General features: G+C 47.1%; 1 protein-coding gene and 1 long non-coding RNA gene across 7 annotated transcripts in view; one reads left to right on the forward strand and one right to left on the reverse strand.

Annotated features, from left to right (window-relative positions):
• The window catches only part of SYNDIG1 (synapse differentiation inducing 1), a 180,782-nt gene extending 175,723 nt beyond the window's left edge, over positions 1 to 5,059 (reverse strand). For 2 of the 6 annotated variants that reach the window (XM_060610662.3, XM_060610697.3), the window contains exon 1: positions 4,905 to 5,059. The gene's annotated coding sequence lies outside the window, so the exon portion shown is untranslated. The other 4 variants (XM_060610647.3, XM_060610653.2, XM_060610671.2 and 1 more) reach the window with 4 other exon arrangements.
• Positions 5,060 to 5,283: 224 nt separating this feature from the next.
• Positions 5,284 to 16,207, forward strand: LOC132664174 (uncharacterized). The gene is made up of 3 exons (XR_009603496.3): positions 5,284 to 6,914; positions 12,169 to 12,197; positions 13,061 to 16,207. It is a non-coding gene; the product is annotated as an uncharacterized LOC132664174 (long non-coding RNA).
• The last annotated feature ends 1,094 nt before the right edge of the window (positions 16,208 to 17,301 follow it).

Here is a 17,301-nt window from a genome sequence, read left to right on the forward strand (position 1 = left end):
TGAACATTGATTTTAACCTCAAGGGCAAAACTCTCCATCTTTCTGGAATAATGTTAATTGAACTCCTAGATAAATCATTCTCATGCAAGTAAATATGCAAAGCCATCCCCTGGGCTGGTCTGAAGCATGCTTTCAGAAGCATGTTTTATCTTCGTTATTTTCTATGTATGTATATTTTTTCCTGGTCATGTTATTCTTGGTTCTAACAGTTATCTTGGATCCCAATGCTTATTTGTTGTTGTTGGTCTTCAGTATTTTATTTAATGCAACTTAACAGGTTTGGGTCTTCAGTATTTTATGTAATGCAACTTAACAGGTTTGGTACTTTGTAGCTTGTTGATAATCTGCTTCAAAATGTTTTCTCCTAGAGAACATGCACCATGTAATTTCTTAAATGTGATATGAGTCTAAATTGAGTTGTGTTAAGGATATATTTCTGCTCACAAGCTTCTCTTGTACATTCCCTTTCAATTCCCTGACATGAATGTCTACATCACCCAAACACATTCCTACATAGGACCGCAGGATCACAAGGAGGAACGCACAATGTCCCCATTCTGACTTTTGCTGCAGGTGCAGAGCAGGGGCTGGACTCACTCCCAGCGCTCAGAGGGACTCAGAGGGATGGTGGGGGGGGGGGGGGGTACTTCACCTGAAGAGACATACAGTTAAAACATCAAAGTGTTCTCAGTCCCGCCTTCCCCATTAAAAAAAAACACTGTGTCAACTATAAACATTGTTTTCAAAATCCCAAAAAGAAGCAGATGAAAAGAAACAGAAGAAGCTCAGAAAAGCTAAGTGAAGTCTCTAAGATCACCCAACAAGCAAGGGTCTCCTCACAGGACCTTCAGGAAAAGCCTGTTGGGTGGGCAATCACAGTACTGGGAAAATTCCAAATCACCCCCCACTGTCTCCCCCTATACATCCAGCTGAAATCCAGTACACTGGATGGCAAAGAAAACCACTGTGGGGACGCTGATTGTAGCCCAATGCCTAAAAACGTTACTCAGCCCCTCTCTAAAACACATTTATGAGGGTCACCTGGGTGGCTCAGTCAGTTGTGTTCAGCCCCTGATTTTGGCTCAGGGCATGATCTCACAGTTTGTGAGTTCAAGCCCCACATCGGGCTCTGCACTGACAGTGCAGAACCTGCTTAGGATCCTCTCTCTCCCACTGTCCCTCTTTCTCTGCCCCTCCCCCATTCTCTCTCTCTCTCTCTCTCTCTCTCTCTCTCTCTCTCTCTCTCTCTCCCTCTTTCTCTTTCTGTCTCTCCCTCCCTCAAAATAAATAAATAAATCTTTCTTAAAATTAAAACACACACTTATGAACTCTCAGGAATAACTGGAAATGTCTAAGTATCTTGCACAGAGAATGCTTAAAATCATATTTGTTAAAAACCACCTGCTACTACCTTCATTATTCCAATTTTGGTGACACAGGCAAGGACCTGGTAAGCCTGTCTTCAATATTTGGGATATTTAATATATGCACATCTTCAACGTTTTGTTTTTTTTGACATGTTGGCACAATGTCTCAAGTGTGGTGATGCCAAGTCAAAAGCTATGGCTCCAATACCTCCTCATATCAGTATGTTTCAGCAAAACAGCTTCAGGACTTCCCACTGAATGTACAGGCTGTTTTGCTACTCATTTTGCCCCAATGCTTTGCTGATGCTGACAAATGAACACCCCACCCTTCAATCCTTGCCACCTGTGCCCACTTACTCAAATAATTTTGCTGGTAACATGAAGTCTGCTCAAGCTACAGGTCACAGTATTACAATCAGTCCATGTGGGTCATGAGATTCTCCAGTGTGCATGGGGATCTGCAAAGGCCAAAGTGAGGGGCTCGGGGCCATGCTGGTATCACAGAAAGATAAGGTTTTATTTAAAACTGCTCACTTACAGGATGGTTATTCATATTACGAAAGGTTAACTAAGGATGCCTTTAAATAATGCACTTCATAAAGGTATTCAAATGTCTGACTGAATCCTCTAAGAACATTGACAATTTTTAGGAACAGCTTTTATATAAAGGGAAGGCACAGAGGTGGCAGGGTGGGAGGGAGCCATGTACAAATGTGGGGGGAGCACCCTCCCATTGTCTCTAGAGGCTTCACCATGCTATTCTTCTCCAGCCACCAGAAACCACACTTGAGCTCAAATCTGAGCAAGCTAGTGTCTCTCCAGAGGGTGTATCTGATGTGGCTAGTGTGATGACCAAACATTTATTTTCTATTTGAGAGATGAAATATTCAGTACTGCTCATGAACCCCTGAATAGCACTGGCTAGTGTCTTGGATAGAAAACTTACATAAGAAAATACCTTTTTATTCTCTTATAATAGAAATAATTCCCTAGAAAATACAGGTCAGAGTTAATGAGGAAGATGAGTCCAGTGTGTAGCACTTTTAATTTACGTCATGCTAAATATGGAATTAATTAATTGCCTATGATTTATGAATTGAGTTTAAAGTTTTTACCAAAAAAAAAAAAATTCTTTTCCCTCTTATGGTTCAGCTGGAATCTTGTTTATTCCCTGAATATCAACTGGTATAAGTGAAATCTAATGGTTTCAAATGTCTCTTTTTCTCAGGATCTAGATTTCTTTTTCTTCCTTCAATCCCCCCCCCCCCCATACCTCAGGGAACATCAGCAAGTTTGACTACCCCAAAATGGAAATGGGGCTGCCTTCATTTCTATTTTAAGATAGCACCCGTTCTAATGGAATCATTTAAAGCAGTCGTTTCTGGTGATAGGTGAAATGGAATGAAATATCATCAACTGGAGATACCTGGGGTTGCATTTAGAGATGAAGTGGACTTGGAATGGGTTCTTAAAATTTCATCAAACACGGCCTCCAAAACTCTGAGGAGAGGTGGTTGAAAAGAGGCCAGGACAAAGGGCCAGGACAAAGGACATCCAGCCAGTGGTACTGGATAAGGGGTACACCTGGGGTTCAGTGTAATATTCTCTCAACTTTGGTGTACTATTGAAATTTTCAATCTTAAAAAAAAAAAAAAAAAAAACCTTTAAGCACAGATTTTCCTATTTTTCCCCTTTATTTAACAAGGTCCTCTTGATTATGGCAATTCCATTTTTATGCAGTGGGTTTGGGAGGGGTGGAAGAGGGGACCAGACCAGCTACAAACCAAGTTTTGCTCCTTGAAAAGGTGCCAGGGGTGTTGGAGAGAGGGAGGGAAGGAAGGAGGTGGAGGGCTCTTCCTCACACCTTCTCACAGGCCTGGTGGCACCTGTGGTCTGATCTCCAAAAAGACACTCCACACAACCACCAGGCACACAGCATTCAATAATTCATCTGAAAATTTGGCTCCTGCTACTTCCTGTCCTAGCAAGAAGGGACATCAGACTGCTGCGGTGCCACCTCGGTGGCACGTCTTCGGTTCTGCTGCTGTGAGGATTTTTGAATCGGACCCCTCTCAGAGGAGGACCACATCCCAGCACCACGCAGACTGTCCTGGCGATCACACCTCCGCAAAGAAAAGTTGGCCCGCTCTGGGGTTGGTTACCAGGCTGCTCACCCCACAGGCTGCGGGTCTGCGCAGCACGCCTCTCCCTTTGGGCTCTGACTAAACACGCTGGCCAGTAGGAGGGAAACGGACAGATACACAGACACGCGCGCACGCACCACCGCCTGAGCCTGATTCTAACCTGAAAACGGAGCTATCCACCCTCTATCCCTCAAAACAACCGAGTCCTCGACTTGCGTCTGCTGCACTAAACACCGGAACGAGGCCAGAGAAGGCACAGACATTGAGTCCGGGCCACTAGCCACGAGGCGCCAGAGCATCTGACGCCGCAGAAAGGCTGCGCTCACCTGAAGTCTGGGTGCCAGGCGCCCACGCCTCTGCATTCAAGGGGATCCCCCTACAAGGAAATGAAGGCGACCAGATGACGCCTTCCTCTAGTCTTTCAGAAAAGCCAAGCGACCCCACTGACAGCCTCTCAAAAGCAAGGATGCAAGCACCCACTCTGTTGGAGTCTTTCAGAAAACGCACAGCGATCAAACCCCCTTCCCTAAGAAAAGTGCCCAACTCTGCCTGCAATCCATTCCTTCCTCCGCAGCAGCTCGGAGAGCGTACACCAAGGGACAGAAATCATGCCTAGGGAATGCGAGACTAGAACTTGATCTCCAAAAGCGCGTCCACTCACTCGGTCCCCTTTCTGCGCGGGGCTGGCGGCTCCCAAGGCTGCAGGCTGTCGTAGCTGCCAGGGACCAGACAGCTCGCGGACACGGGGTCTCCCGGAGTCCCCACCTCCGTCCCGGTCTCGGGTTGGGAGTCCCCATCCCAATGCTCTCGCACCCTCGCCTTCCTTTTTCCCTTGGTTTGGCAAAGACAATCCAAGCCGGTTTCCCTTCCCAGTCCCAGTTGGACCTCGGTCCCCAGCTCCGCGGCTGCCCCGCTCACCAGCCCCAGCTGGTCTCCTTTGGGTCGCTTCAGGGGGTCGCCCGAACCTGCAGAGCCAATGTCAGCCCCGCACCGTCAAGGCCTTGGGCAGTCCCGCTCCACTGCGCTCCGAGGTCTAGGTCTCACTAGCTCCCACAGACTTTGCACAACAGCCCTTCCGCGTCGCCGGGGCGACTGGGTGGCGAGGCGCCAAGCTGCAGCCGGGGTTCACAGCACCCGACCCCTTCCTCCGCATCTTCCTCGCCAGTTCCGTTCTCCCCTAGATCCTGGCGACCCCGAGGCTCCTAGGTCCCGCCACAGCGACCACCCGGACTCACCGCGGGCGTCGCGCCGCCGCTGGGTCTGCGCGCTCCGAGGCGGAGCCTGGGCGCCCTCCCGCGTGAGAGCCGCCTCCTGCGCCCGCCCGCCCGCGGCCCCCTCCCGGCTCCTGCCAGCCCCTCCGCCAGCCGGCGCTGCCGGGACGGTCGGGACTTACCTCCCGGACAAGGTGACCCAGCCAGTGCGCCCAGTAGCCCGCCCGCGCGTCTCCGGAGCCAGTGAGCGTGCGGGGCGCGGGGCGGTGCGGCGCCCGCCTCTGCTCCTCAGCTCCCCAGCTCTCTCCTCCTCTGCCCTCCTCTTCTTCCCCTTCCCCTCCCCTCCGCGCCGCTCCCCGCCCTGCACTCGCCACCCGCGCCCCAGGCTGCCCCGAGCTTGCAGGAGCGCCGGGCTAGGGGCAGCGGCGGCAGCCCGGGGCTGCGGGGAGCTTGCTAGAAGCGATGATGGGGCGGAGCCCGGCGCTCCAGCCCCCAGGAAAAAAAAAAAAAAAAAAAAAAAAAAGGTGCGGGGAGACTCCTGCGACGCACGCCTGGCGGGCTGGTTGGGCAAGGGCCGTCCCGGGACGCGCCGCTTGGTTGGCCAAGCCTGGCGACACGCGTGCTGGAGGAGGTGGCCACGGGCTCCGAGGGAGGATGAGCGAAGAGGAGAAGGGAATGGCTGGGTGAGAAGGCGGCCGCCAACTTTGCCCCAGGCCTATCGGGCCCCGCGGGTGACCACGTCAGGCGGTTGGCCTGGGGCCGCTGTCTGGGACTGTGAAGGCGACAGAGACTGGGGGAGGGGGGCAGCCGCTGGGTACTCAGTGGACAGGGATTTGCAGCCTGGCTCTGAGAAGGTTCCCCTCGGTCCTAAAGGCATCCCCAGGCTCTTGTTCGTTTTGAGGTTCGTAGGACCCACTTTATAGGCCTGGCATCTGTTCACGTCCTGACCAGCCAGCTATCCAGGAGAAACCAGGTGTGGGCTCAGACTCTCAGACCCCCTGCCCAGCCCCAAACCGGTTTGTTTTTCTCACCAGGCAGCCTCTTGGCTGTTGGAATTAAAAGGAAGCTAGGGCTGTGGGGATGGGTGGGTAGAGGGCATAACTGTGGTGAGCAGAGTGAATAGAGGGAAGTAGAGCCAAGGAAAGGCGGCCTCCCAAGATAGTATCAATTTCAAGTGTTGGGGGAAGGGGGGAATAGTGTTTTCATTGTGAATTCCATAGAGAAAGAACCAGGAAAGAAAGGTGTGTCAGAAAGGGGGGCGAAAGTGATTTAGGAAAACAATGTTAGCCCATTTCTACCCCAGGGGCAGACCTGCCACAGTCTAGCCTTGCCAGCCTAGGCTCTGATAATCAAGGCTGGTTATACCCCGATGAAACCCTGCTTGGTGAGGAGCCTCCTCCTGACCTCCTCCTGACCTAGTAACCAACGCTTTGCCCCCCTCATCCCCTCAGAAAGCACTACTTCCACTGCCAGGCTGCCTCTGTTAGACTTTGCAAAGGGCAGGCATTGCAGGTGGTGCCAGAACCACAGGTCCACCCTGTCTTGCCTTTGTGGGGGACTTGGCACCTGTGGAGCATCAGCCCCACAAAGAGAATGCTAAAGTCAGAGTGGGGCTGTAAAAAGGCATATGGGTGGAGGAGCTGGTCAGCAGAACCAGGGGCATCTGTGGTTTCCTTTAATCAACTTGAACTGTGTTCCATCTGCAACTCTGCAGCATGGCAAAGCACAACTGGGGATTCTTCCTCTAGATCCCCAGAGCTGCAAGTCCCTGGTCTGCAACACTCAGAAAAGGGCATTGTACATCTCTCTCATCTAGGAGAACTTCTCAAATGGGAGGAAAATGCCCCCCTTCCCCTTGCCTTAGTAACGTTGCTAGTTGTTCCTGAAGTCCTTCCCTAAACAGAAAATTCTCTCTTCTGAACCACTGGGCTGAGAAGACTTTGTTAGACTCATCTGAGTTGGAGAATCATTATTCCCATTTATCAGATGAAGCAGCTGAGGTTTTTCTTTACAAAAGTTAACTAAGATTTCTATAGCTACAGAATATGCAGAAGTAGCCTGGAACTCAGGTTCCTGCCTTTCAGCCAGTGAACTTTTGCTTACTGGTCTTTGGGTTGGGCTTTGGAGGACAGTTTTGTTTTGCTAAGAGAGCACCAGCCTGGGTTGCAGCTGTGACTTGCCTCTGACTCTAGGTAATGTTTGAATTTTAAATTGGGTTTGTCCTAATAGAGTAGTCAGGCATCCTCTTTCGCAGTGTAAAACATGATCACTGGTCACTGCTGGTTGCCTGTGAAGTGTTCCTTCCAAAAGTGAGTGTTGCAGAATTTAAAAGAAGAAAATGCCTTTGTATTGAGTGTTGTGGACTGTCTTCATGTCCTAGGTGCTTTGAAACTTTGTAGGTTGATGTTTTGGAACTATATGTATGCCCTGGCTCATCTGGGTGATGGATTGAGCATGGATACATTGATGGGGGTATAGGGGTTGTATGCTTGTATTTGCTAAAATTTTCTAAGAGTTGGTTTTCATAATGCACCTCATTTGGTGTAGTATTTAAATATTCACATTTATTTTTGTTGTGGAATGAATATGTAACTTCTTTCTGAAAGTTATGGGTGGACTCCGATAGGTTACTCCATTCACAATACTGACCAAATACTCAATGATTGATAGTTGTCAAAAAAACCACATTGGATTGTGGGGTCAAAAACCAGATGTCTCTGAAAAAACGGGGTAATTTGAAAGAAAAAGGAACAGTTCACAATGTGGTGAGTTTATTTCTTCTCTTCCTCCTCCTGTTCCCTTCCTCTTCTTATTCTCCCATGCCACTCACAGAGCTTCAAGATCTACAGATGTATTCTTTCTTGACACTACCCCCTACACACAAACACACACACACACACACACACACACACACACACACACACACGTTTAAGTATTTCTGCAATCCTAATTGACCTTACACTTTACTGCAAAAGAATCTTGCCAGGACCAGGCATTTCAAACTTGAAGAGAGGAATGTCACCTGCTTACAGCAAATGTGGCAGCTCAAGGAGGGATCCAGGGCTCCTGGTGGGCACCTTGGCTGATCTGGAATGGTAGCTACACACATAGGGCAGTTTGTTTGAAGTGTGCCTCCCTACTTGTTGACTGGAGTGTGATCATAACAATTACACCATGATGTAACATTACAATGAGAAAGGGAATGAGGGGTTGCCAAGAGCTGGGCAGTGGGACACAGTAGATATTGCTAATTTTCCTGGAAAATGGGAATCCTTCTCAACGATGCTTACCTCTTAGAAGAGATTCTAGAACTTTCAGAGCTAGGCAAGATCAGTGGGCCCAATTCACATGTTGTGAAGAGCTGTCACTAAAGCATTGAGCCAGCGGTCAGGCTTCTCAGCAACTTTCCAGAGAAGCTGTTACCTCCCTAGAGATAGGTAGGCTTGATGAGAGGAAATATATATTTGAGTTTTTCAAATAATAAATATTTCTTAAAATGTCTCAAACTGAAAGCCATTAGCCCAGGGGCTATAGTGCTGAGCATGGTGTCTGGAGGTCAACAGTGCTCATTTAGAAACCATTGTAAGATGAAATGTGTAAAATGATCTGCCCCAAATGTCAATTGTAGTATTAAAGATGATGAATAGTATATGCAATTTTAAAGCAATCTAATATCATACAGTTTTTTCCCTTTTCTGTCCCCCAAATCTATTACTAAATTGTTTTTCTTAAGTTGATGACATCCGGGAATTGAAAAGCTGCAGTCTTATGATAGTAGAATCTTTCTGACTTAGAAAGATGGGAAGATGAGCATTCAGATATTCAATGTAAACATGATGGGCAAGATTCTAAGAAAAAAAAAAACATGAACTGTAATCAGAAATAAAGGGAGAAAGAAACAAAACCTAGGATAATTTCCGAGGCCGTGTTGACATGAGAGTTTAGAATAGGAAAAAAAAAAAAAGATGCAGTAGAATGTCAGAACGTTGTAGCTGGAGGAATTCTTGGTGACCACCTAGGCCCATCCTCTGATTCTTCCTGTAAGGAGACAGTTCCAGAAGGGCTGCATGGAGGAACAGTCAACCCACGTCTAGGTTACTGATTTCCATATTAGCAGATCTTGCCTCTGCATCCATTACATCACTTGGAAAGAATCAAAGAAAACACAAAGTTAGTGTGTTATAAGCAACCCTATAGTGCCAGAATATCCCTTGTCTACTGCTACATAACAAACTTCCCCCAAACTCAGTGACTTAAAATGGCAACTACTTACTTGCTCACAATTTTGAGGGTTGACAATGAGGGCTAAGTCCACTGGGATGGATTGCCTCTTTTTCACATGATGTTTCCTGGGCTCACTTAGGCATCTGTAGTCAGCTGGCAGCCAAAAGCCTTACTCACCTGTCTGGGGATAGGTTGGTTGTGGACTTGGTGATGGGCTGACAGGGCTATAAGTCTGCCCTCCAGAAGGCTGGCCCAGCATTCCTTACAAAGTGGTGGCTGCAGGACACTCAATGGCAACAGGCTTCAATGCACACAGATTTCAAGCTGACTTCACATTAGCTAATGTGTCATTGACCAAAGCAGGTCAGGTGGCCCAGCTCAGATATAGGAGATGGGGAAATAGCTTTTACCTTTGATGGGTGGAGCCATAAAGTCACATTAGAAATAGGCATGTGATGAGGGGTGGGAGGAATTAGGGACCATTTTTGCTATCTACTGCACCTAGAAATGAGATAGGTTCTTTATACATATAAGCTCACTGAATTCTGACCTGAGCTCAATGGGCCTGGTAGGAGTGATCCCAGGAGCTCAAGAGGCTGAGTGTTAAGGACTGAATAGTTCACCTGTCATCATATAGCTAGTGAGAGGAGGAGTAAGGTGCAGATCCAGCCTGTCTTCTACTTCCCTAGTAGCCAACATTAATAGAAGGTGTCTGTTAGGAGTCGGAGGAATGCTTACCATCAAGGTTAGGAGCTCAGACATTTACCTAGGCTCCAAGTAAGCATTTTCTACTTCCTATCACTTTGTCCTCACTCCAGAGCCTGGATTCCTGCATATCTAATATGAGCATAATTATAATATCTGTCACCTGACATTGTATGAAGCATGAATGTGGTTCAATGCACTCAGCATGTTTTCCTGACCAGAGTTGGCTGGTTATTATTCTTAAAGATAGCTTGGAAGACAAGGTTGCTGGGTACTTTTTTTCCAAGGTAGTTGAGGGGAATGGCAAATTCTACATTTTTAGCACAAAACCTATGCTGGTGCTTGGAAGCCCCCCAAAACGCTACATAAGAGGGGTGATTGATACTATCTCTCTCATCCAAGTTTCTTCTTGTTTTGAGGGGGCAGAGGCTGGGTGTGGCCAACACAGTTGTATTCCTTCAGGTTCTCCCAGATCCCTTTAGCTGACTGATTCCATCTGCCCACTCTCCAGTTCTGTGGACCTCACTGCTAATGACTCATACCTACATATTTCGATGTTATGCCAATTCCTGAGACAGCCTTAATTTCTCTTGTAAGAGCATGAAAATATGAGTTTCCTGCTCCACTCAGCCCCAGGCCTTTAAAGCCAGAGCCTGGAGAGACACCTGAGCATGTCTGGGACCATGGTATAGTGGACATTCAGCCAACTCCTCAACCTCTTGAAATGTCAGTTTCTCCATCTACAAAATGGGTATGACAACATTTGCCATGGAGAGCTACTCCAGGGCAGTTATAGGAGTGGAGATGCCAAGGAAGAGCTGGGTTGTTGTGAGCATGATGAATTGTGCTGGCGAGAGAGTTCTCCCCCTTTCCCTCAAGACCCACTGAAACTGAAATCTGCCCATCCACTGTTGGCATAGTTTTCCTCAGTGGAGCTCATGATTTCACACACCTGAATTACAAAAACTGTCACACCTCAATAAAGTAGAGGTGCTGCAATATAGAGAAAGGTACCTTGGTCTGGGTCTCCTTTTCTGAAACCAGAGCCCAACAGTGCAATCAGGCAGTTTACTGGGGAATGGATCCCAGGAGCAAAAAGTGAAGGACCACCTGCATGGTCCATGGGGAGGAAGGGGGAGCCAGTCTAAGGAGGAATTAATTCCTGAGGTGGTCACAGTAGGTAACAACCAGCTCTCTCTCCCCTTGGACAAAAAGTATTTCTTAGAATCACCCAGGAGAGGGATGAAGAGGATGTGTGTGTCCAGAAGCCTCCATCCACCCCACATTTCTGGGCGGTATCTGTGTATCAAACAGGGTTCCTCTGGCACAAGAGAAGTGACTAAGTAGGATCCTGGAAAATTTTGCTGCATGATTTAGTGTGTGAAATTCTTATATCATTTGTGTGTACTTTAAGGATGTGTCTTTTACTTCAAGATGTTAGATGTCAAATTGCTGTTTATTTGAATGCAGCCCTGTGTTGACACTCAGCCAGAGGCTGGTCATTTTTGTGGGTGACAACTGATAAACACAGAGACAGGTTTGGTTATGCTATCCAGTTGATATAGGTCCTCTTCCTTTCCCAGCAAACAGGCCATACACACCATGCAGCCAGAGATCAATCAGTAAAGAGAGGTCAAGTTCAATGCTCCCTCTGTGCTCACTGCAAATATTGTGGATCCTTACCGCTGTTATCTGCTTGTTTCCCACCCTGAATTTATTCCTTCTACTGACTTCGACAGTTCATTTCTTCTTCCTAGACTGTCACACATTCTCTTGAGCATTTCTGGAGATGTCAGGTAACAGCCCAGCCTGTTCACACCAGAGCCTCCAACCCTTACTCCCTGTGTCCCTGATGTAGCTTGTCCTTATATCTCCTGACATAACCCTGTCCTGTCTTGGCAGACAACTCCTACTTGAATTTTATCTAGTTACTAATTTCTATGATCTAATTAATGATCCATAACATAAATCTATTATTATGACAGAGTGCAGTATCAGAATAATCAGTATCTTTGAGAAAATGTATTTGTCAAACATTGGAAAATATGGCTGTTTCCAAGACTGTTAAAGAGAAGAGAAATTAGAAAAAAGGTTAGCTTTGCAAAACCTTACTATCAGGATCAACGAGGCCAGAATTTTTAGCATGTGCTCAGAGCACTAGCCTCAAAAAATAGATTCAGTTGTCCACTTCAGTCTACATGCTGAAGTGGACAGAGCGATGTACCTTCACTTAAATGGAAAGAGAGCATGTTTTCCTTGCTGTACAAAAGAACTACATGTACTAGTGCAGCTCTAACATAATGACGAACTAAGAGGTTGGGATCATTGAAAACATTGCTGGTGCAGAACTAAGCATTTAAACATGTCATTAATTATTAGCATGATTTCTGGCACTTTCTAAAAGGTCTAAGAACTTGTTTTTGGCACAAGAAAAATATTTTTTGCTGCATGTGCTCTTTTTTTCTGCAAAAAAGAAAGAGTTCTATTGTAAAAATAAGCACTTCTGTAATTTTGCAGGATGTGGAAGTGGAGGGAAAAGCACAAAGGTAAGCAATTTCACTTTTGCAATTCCCAGTTTATCACTCATATTTCAAGAAAAGAACACCTCTGAAACAACCTTACTAGGCAAGTGTCAGAACCAAACCATATGGCATTCTCCTCTGCACTCTAGGTGTATACCCTGGGTGGTTGTCCTACACATGAGTAGGGGCCCAGAGAAGCAGGGCTTGACAGTGCCACAGCTGTCCTGGCAGCTAGCCCTTCCCAGGGTCACTAAAATGTGGTTTCTTTGATATCAGGGCACTAGGATGCCATGAGGATCTCCTCCCACAGCAGAGATTGAGCATGGCCACACACAATCTATACAGCTTGGAAGTGCAGGACAAATAAATCCTGGCTGGTGGCATGAAGGAAAGAGCTCCCTTGGTTTAAGGACCACCTGACAATCCAAAATATACCCCAAAACAGGTTTTGTCAGCTAAGGTGCAGCTTGCCAAATGTACTTAAATTATATCCCCACAGACATGGAAAGAATAACAAAATAAAATGATTTAACAAATAATAGAAAGCGGCAGTATCTGATATAGTAGACTGCTCTGGGCAGCCAAGTAACTGGATGGGTCTTTCCTAGTCTGTGTGTTTGTCATTGGTTCAGCAACATTTGGTGGTGTCTGGACTTTTTGAGCTATGTATCTGCATATTCCCAACAGCAGCTGCCCTGAACCCTGTTAATGGTAAAACCTACAAAGCATTAGAGCTGAGTGCATACCATAGAAAACTGCAGGACATTCTAACTGCAAACAGAATTACTTATTTCCTAGAATTTATACATATTACTTGGCTTTTCTTTCCTACACAAATATATTGGATAATTAAAAACTAACAATAATTTTAACTATTTTTTGTCAAGGTTTTCATTGCTGCAGGCTTTCAGCAGGGGCAACTGATCTCCCGCTAAGCCAGCAACAGGCAGTTCACCTCTGAGACACTGGAATAGTCAGCGGGGCCTGCTGGAATTGAGCCCACCCTCTCTTATTCACCCACATAGACTGGCTGCATCCAGGATAATGTATTTCGTCTTGTCAAGAAATCCTGTCAAGTTACCAAAAATGTCAACAGGTAGAAAAATACATTTTGTTGCTTCACTAAAGACACTGAAAACACTTTTCAATAGAAACACGTCTTTTTCCTGCAAATCAACTATTCCCTAATTATCAAGACAAAGGCAAATTCTGGAGAAGCAAAGAGGATGCCAAGGCAGCTGCTTGGAAGTGGCACCTGTAAGCCTGCATCCCGTGGCTGCCCTCTCCTCTGTGTCTGTTCTCAAGACGGTGTGCAAATGGAAGGGACATGCAGGGTGGAGGTTGTAGGTTGGCACCTGCGACAGTCTCATGGCATAGAAACCACAGCATGATATGGGGTGACCAGAGGCCATGGTGGCATCATGCTGAGAGGAAACTGCTGGCAGGCTGGCAGGCCTCCCCACACCTTCTAGAACTAGCAGCAATTTGTGCTTAGACAGGGCATTCTAATCTCTGTCTTTCTCTGGAATCTCGTCTGATTATTTCTGCTCCAGTGCTCTGTCGCTCCAGCCTCTCCAGATCACCTCACTGCCCCCTGCCTCCCACTGCCCTTCTGACAAGTTCAAGGAGAAAAGGAAAGGAAAAGTCAGGATCTTTCAGGTGGCCTTATGTCTGCTACCTCCTACCCCCAGTGGCACAATAAGCTAATCCTCCCAGCTGAGTGGATGGGAAGTTTAAAGAAGCAAGACCCACAAAGCTTGTTTGCCTGAGAAACAAAAGATGTTCACATCTTTCCTTGACACAGTCTGCAGACCCCTGAGCTCTCACTGTCACAGAAATAGCTGCTTGCCAAAACCAAAATAGTAACAGGAGAGTCACCAGTGTCTTCAGATGCAAATGCCAACAATAACTTAAAAGGAAGGATCTGATGGGGATCCCCTCACAGCTTGGCCATATCCTCCTTGAGGGGGCAAGAGGGGCTTGAAGGGCCACCTGGTGGCCAGAAGCAGGGCCAGGCCAGATGCTATCTTACCTCCACCTGCTGCAGAGTGACCTTGGATGAGTCAGTTCTTTCCCTTCCCACATTCTGTGTTGTGAAGAGTGAGTGAATCCGAGGATGTAAGACTAGTACAAGAGCCCACAATATACAGTTGAGAACATCTGCAGTTTCTGGGTGTGGCTGGGTGGTGACAGGGGAGTCTCTGCCTTCTCCAAGGAACCCAGAGCCTCCCTGTCCACCAGCACTTAGCAGAGGCCACTCATACCTGTTGTCTCTGCTCCTCAGGGGTGGCCCCTTTCACTGGTATCATTGACCCTGTTTGAAGGGGATATCTGGCTCCTGGGTGCTGCCTTGCTGTGCGAGGAGCTTTGCTCTGAACCACACTCCAAAACCTGTTTTTGCCCCTGACTCTTCTTGACTTTTACTTTCCTAGCTACTGACCTAGTTATTTACTTCCATTATCCTCGTTGGGAAGTCTTTGGACTTAGCATCGTTTTCCCTGTTTCAGACCTCAGCTTCTCCCAGCCCTATATCTGATGCTGGACACCAGCTGTCCTGCCTTGGCCAACCACTCTCATAGCACAGTCTGTGTGAGCAGGGGAGGGGGCAGCACTCAGACCTCCCTGTGGCCCACAGAACCCAGAGTGGGGGTGCCAAAAGTCCCATTTGGAAAGAGGCAGAGATGGTATTGCATCCAGGCCTCCAGACCATGGGTTTTCTCCCATCCTCAGCTGTAGTCCAGAGGTGGCCTGCACGTGTACCCATTCACCTTGGAAGGCTGTGCTTAAGACTGAAAATTCCCCACAGTTGATGCCTACTCTTGCACCCAGCGAGCTGATTGGATGGGTGATAATGTGCCCGACCTGCTATATGCCATTTGTTTACTGCTCACGGGGCAGGGCTCGGGGAATAAATCAGGGTGCAGTGTCAGATTCTGTATGCCAGATCCCTGGCCTGAGTTCTGAGATTACCATACCTCTCCTCCATGCTCATTTGTTACTCCTATCAAAGAAAGCTCCATTCATTTTTACAAAAACATGAAGAAAGAAAAAATACATATCAGAGCAGGCTGAGGAACAAAGTGCCTTGCAAGCGTGGTTTACAAAGTGGAGACTGGAGATTCAAGGAAGGAAACCAGCAGCAAAGCCTGCTTTTGCTCCACATTCAGGAAGTGGTGACTTGATCTGTTTCTCAGTTTCTGTTTCTGCAAAATGGAGATGCTAATTTACAGATTTTAGCTCATATCCAAGGACGTTGGGAGGATGAATGAACTTGCATTTCCACACAGCACTGATGTGATGGAAGGTGCTATGTCAATAGCTGGAAGAAATATAAGTAGGGTATGAACCAGATATTCAGGATGCTTGGGTGTCCCTTGATGATACTGTATTGAATCAAAATAAATTCTGCTCTAACAGATGAGTTTTTTAAGCAACAAATGCCACCTTTCCACCAGGCATGGGCATGCATTCACATTTAAAGAGACCTCCTAGTTATTCTGTGATTTGTTCCCACCTCTAAGTGTGTCTGTGCCCACTGATGGCATCTGGCAGAAGCTTAGCAAGGCAAGGATCACAGCTGCTGACATTGCTCACACAATGGAGGGGAATGAGGTCCACAGAGGTTAGATGATGTCCTGAGGTCACTCAGCTGACAAAGGTCATGATCTGGAGCATCCTGATATCAGGCCAATGCTTGGAAGGATAAAAGTGCTTCCACTCCCCTCACTCAGGGCCCAGGGTGGGTGTAAAAGGTCTGCTATTCCTGTTTTTGTTGTAGCCTTGTCTTCATGTACTTCTATTCCCAAATATGCATCCTTCAGAGATGCTCAGAAATGTCTTTGTTGGGGCACCTGGGTGGCTCAGTCTGTTGAGCATCCAATTCTTGGTTTCAGTTCAGGTCATGATCTCACAGTTTTGTGGGTTCAAAACCCCACATGGGGTTCTGAACTGGCAGGGTAGAGCTTGCTTGGGATTCTTTCTTGCTCTCTGCCCTCCCCTACTCACACTCTTTTTGTCTGTCTCAAAATAAATGAATACACTTTAAAAAAAAGAAATGTCTTTGTGGTCATGCTTTGTATGTTCACAGCCAATCACTTCAGAGGGACCCCGTGTCACCCGCAGAACAGATCCCAGGTGTGATGAGTGCCCATCTCCTTAGTGCCTTCTGAGGCTGCCCATTCTAATGTCATACATTTTCTTGTACATCCAGTTATATATCTTGGTTGCTGAATCAGCGGTTATTGTCTTTGTAGTAAGCCTCTGTTTACCTGCATGTCGCTGGATCATTATTAGTCTGCTTTTGAAGCTATTATAACCATTCTAATTCTGTCAACCTTTCTTTCAAAATCTATTTCCAATATTCTTGACCAACTTCTCTGCATGATTTCAGATGCCTTTCCCTTCCCTCACTCCCTCATGAGGCTGTGGGACTGTGTGGTTGTGGGGCCTGCCTCTGGCTCCATGTGAAAACACCATACTAGTCACCAGGGGTCCAGTGCAGCAGTCTCCATCCAGAAACCCCTCACTTCTTTATCTCACCTGTGTACCCACCCTGCAGTTTCTATATGCTTTTCTCCTAACTCCAGCATGTGCACTGTCTTCAGAGAACTTGGTCCACTGGAGCTCAGAGAACTGGGGATGCTTATGGGTTGATGTCCTCCACTGTGGCCAGTAACCAGTAACAGACCGGTAGGGGTGTGAGAGTCCAGCTCCCTTGCCTCAAGGCAGGATGGACTCAGAGGCATTGCTTACCCTCCAAAGCCCTTGAAGGGTCAGGCTGAAGCCTCTCTGGGATTTTCCTGATATCCTGCACAAGCTTGCATTCCTCCCTTTCCAACCTCCCATCCTGATCCCTTATTGCCTCTTCTGGGGGACTTCTTCCATAATCAGTCACTGGCCCATTGATCCTCACCTGGGGTCTGATTCTGGAAGAGCTTGCATAAGACACTTGGGTTTCAAGACTGGATCAAGGTCTGGAAGGCTGTCTAGTTAACTTCCTCTGTGTGACCTTGGGCACTTTGTTCAGAGCTGCTATGCTCAGATTTCTCACTTGACCTAGAGTCTGCCAGTTCTAACTTCCTAAGACTCTAAACCTAAGGAACATAAAAGGAGACTGCTTTTAGAAGGC

Source organism: Panthera onca, chromosome A3 (assembly GCF_046562875.1).
Source record: "Panthera onca isolate mPanOnc1 chromosome A3, mPanOnc1 haplotype 2, whole genome shotgun sequence".
NCBI lineage: Eukaryota > Metazoa > Chordata > Mammalia > Carnivora > Felidae > Panthera > Panthera onca.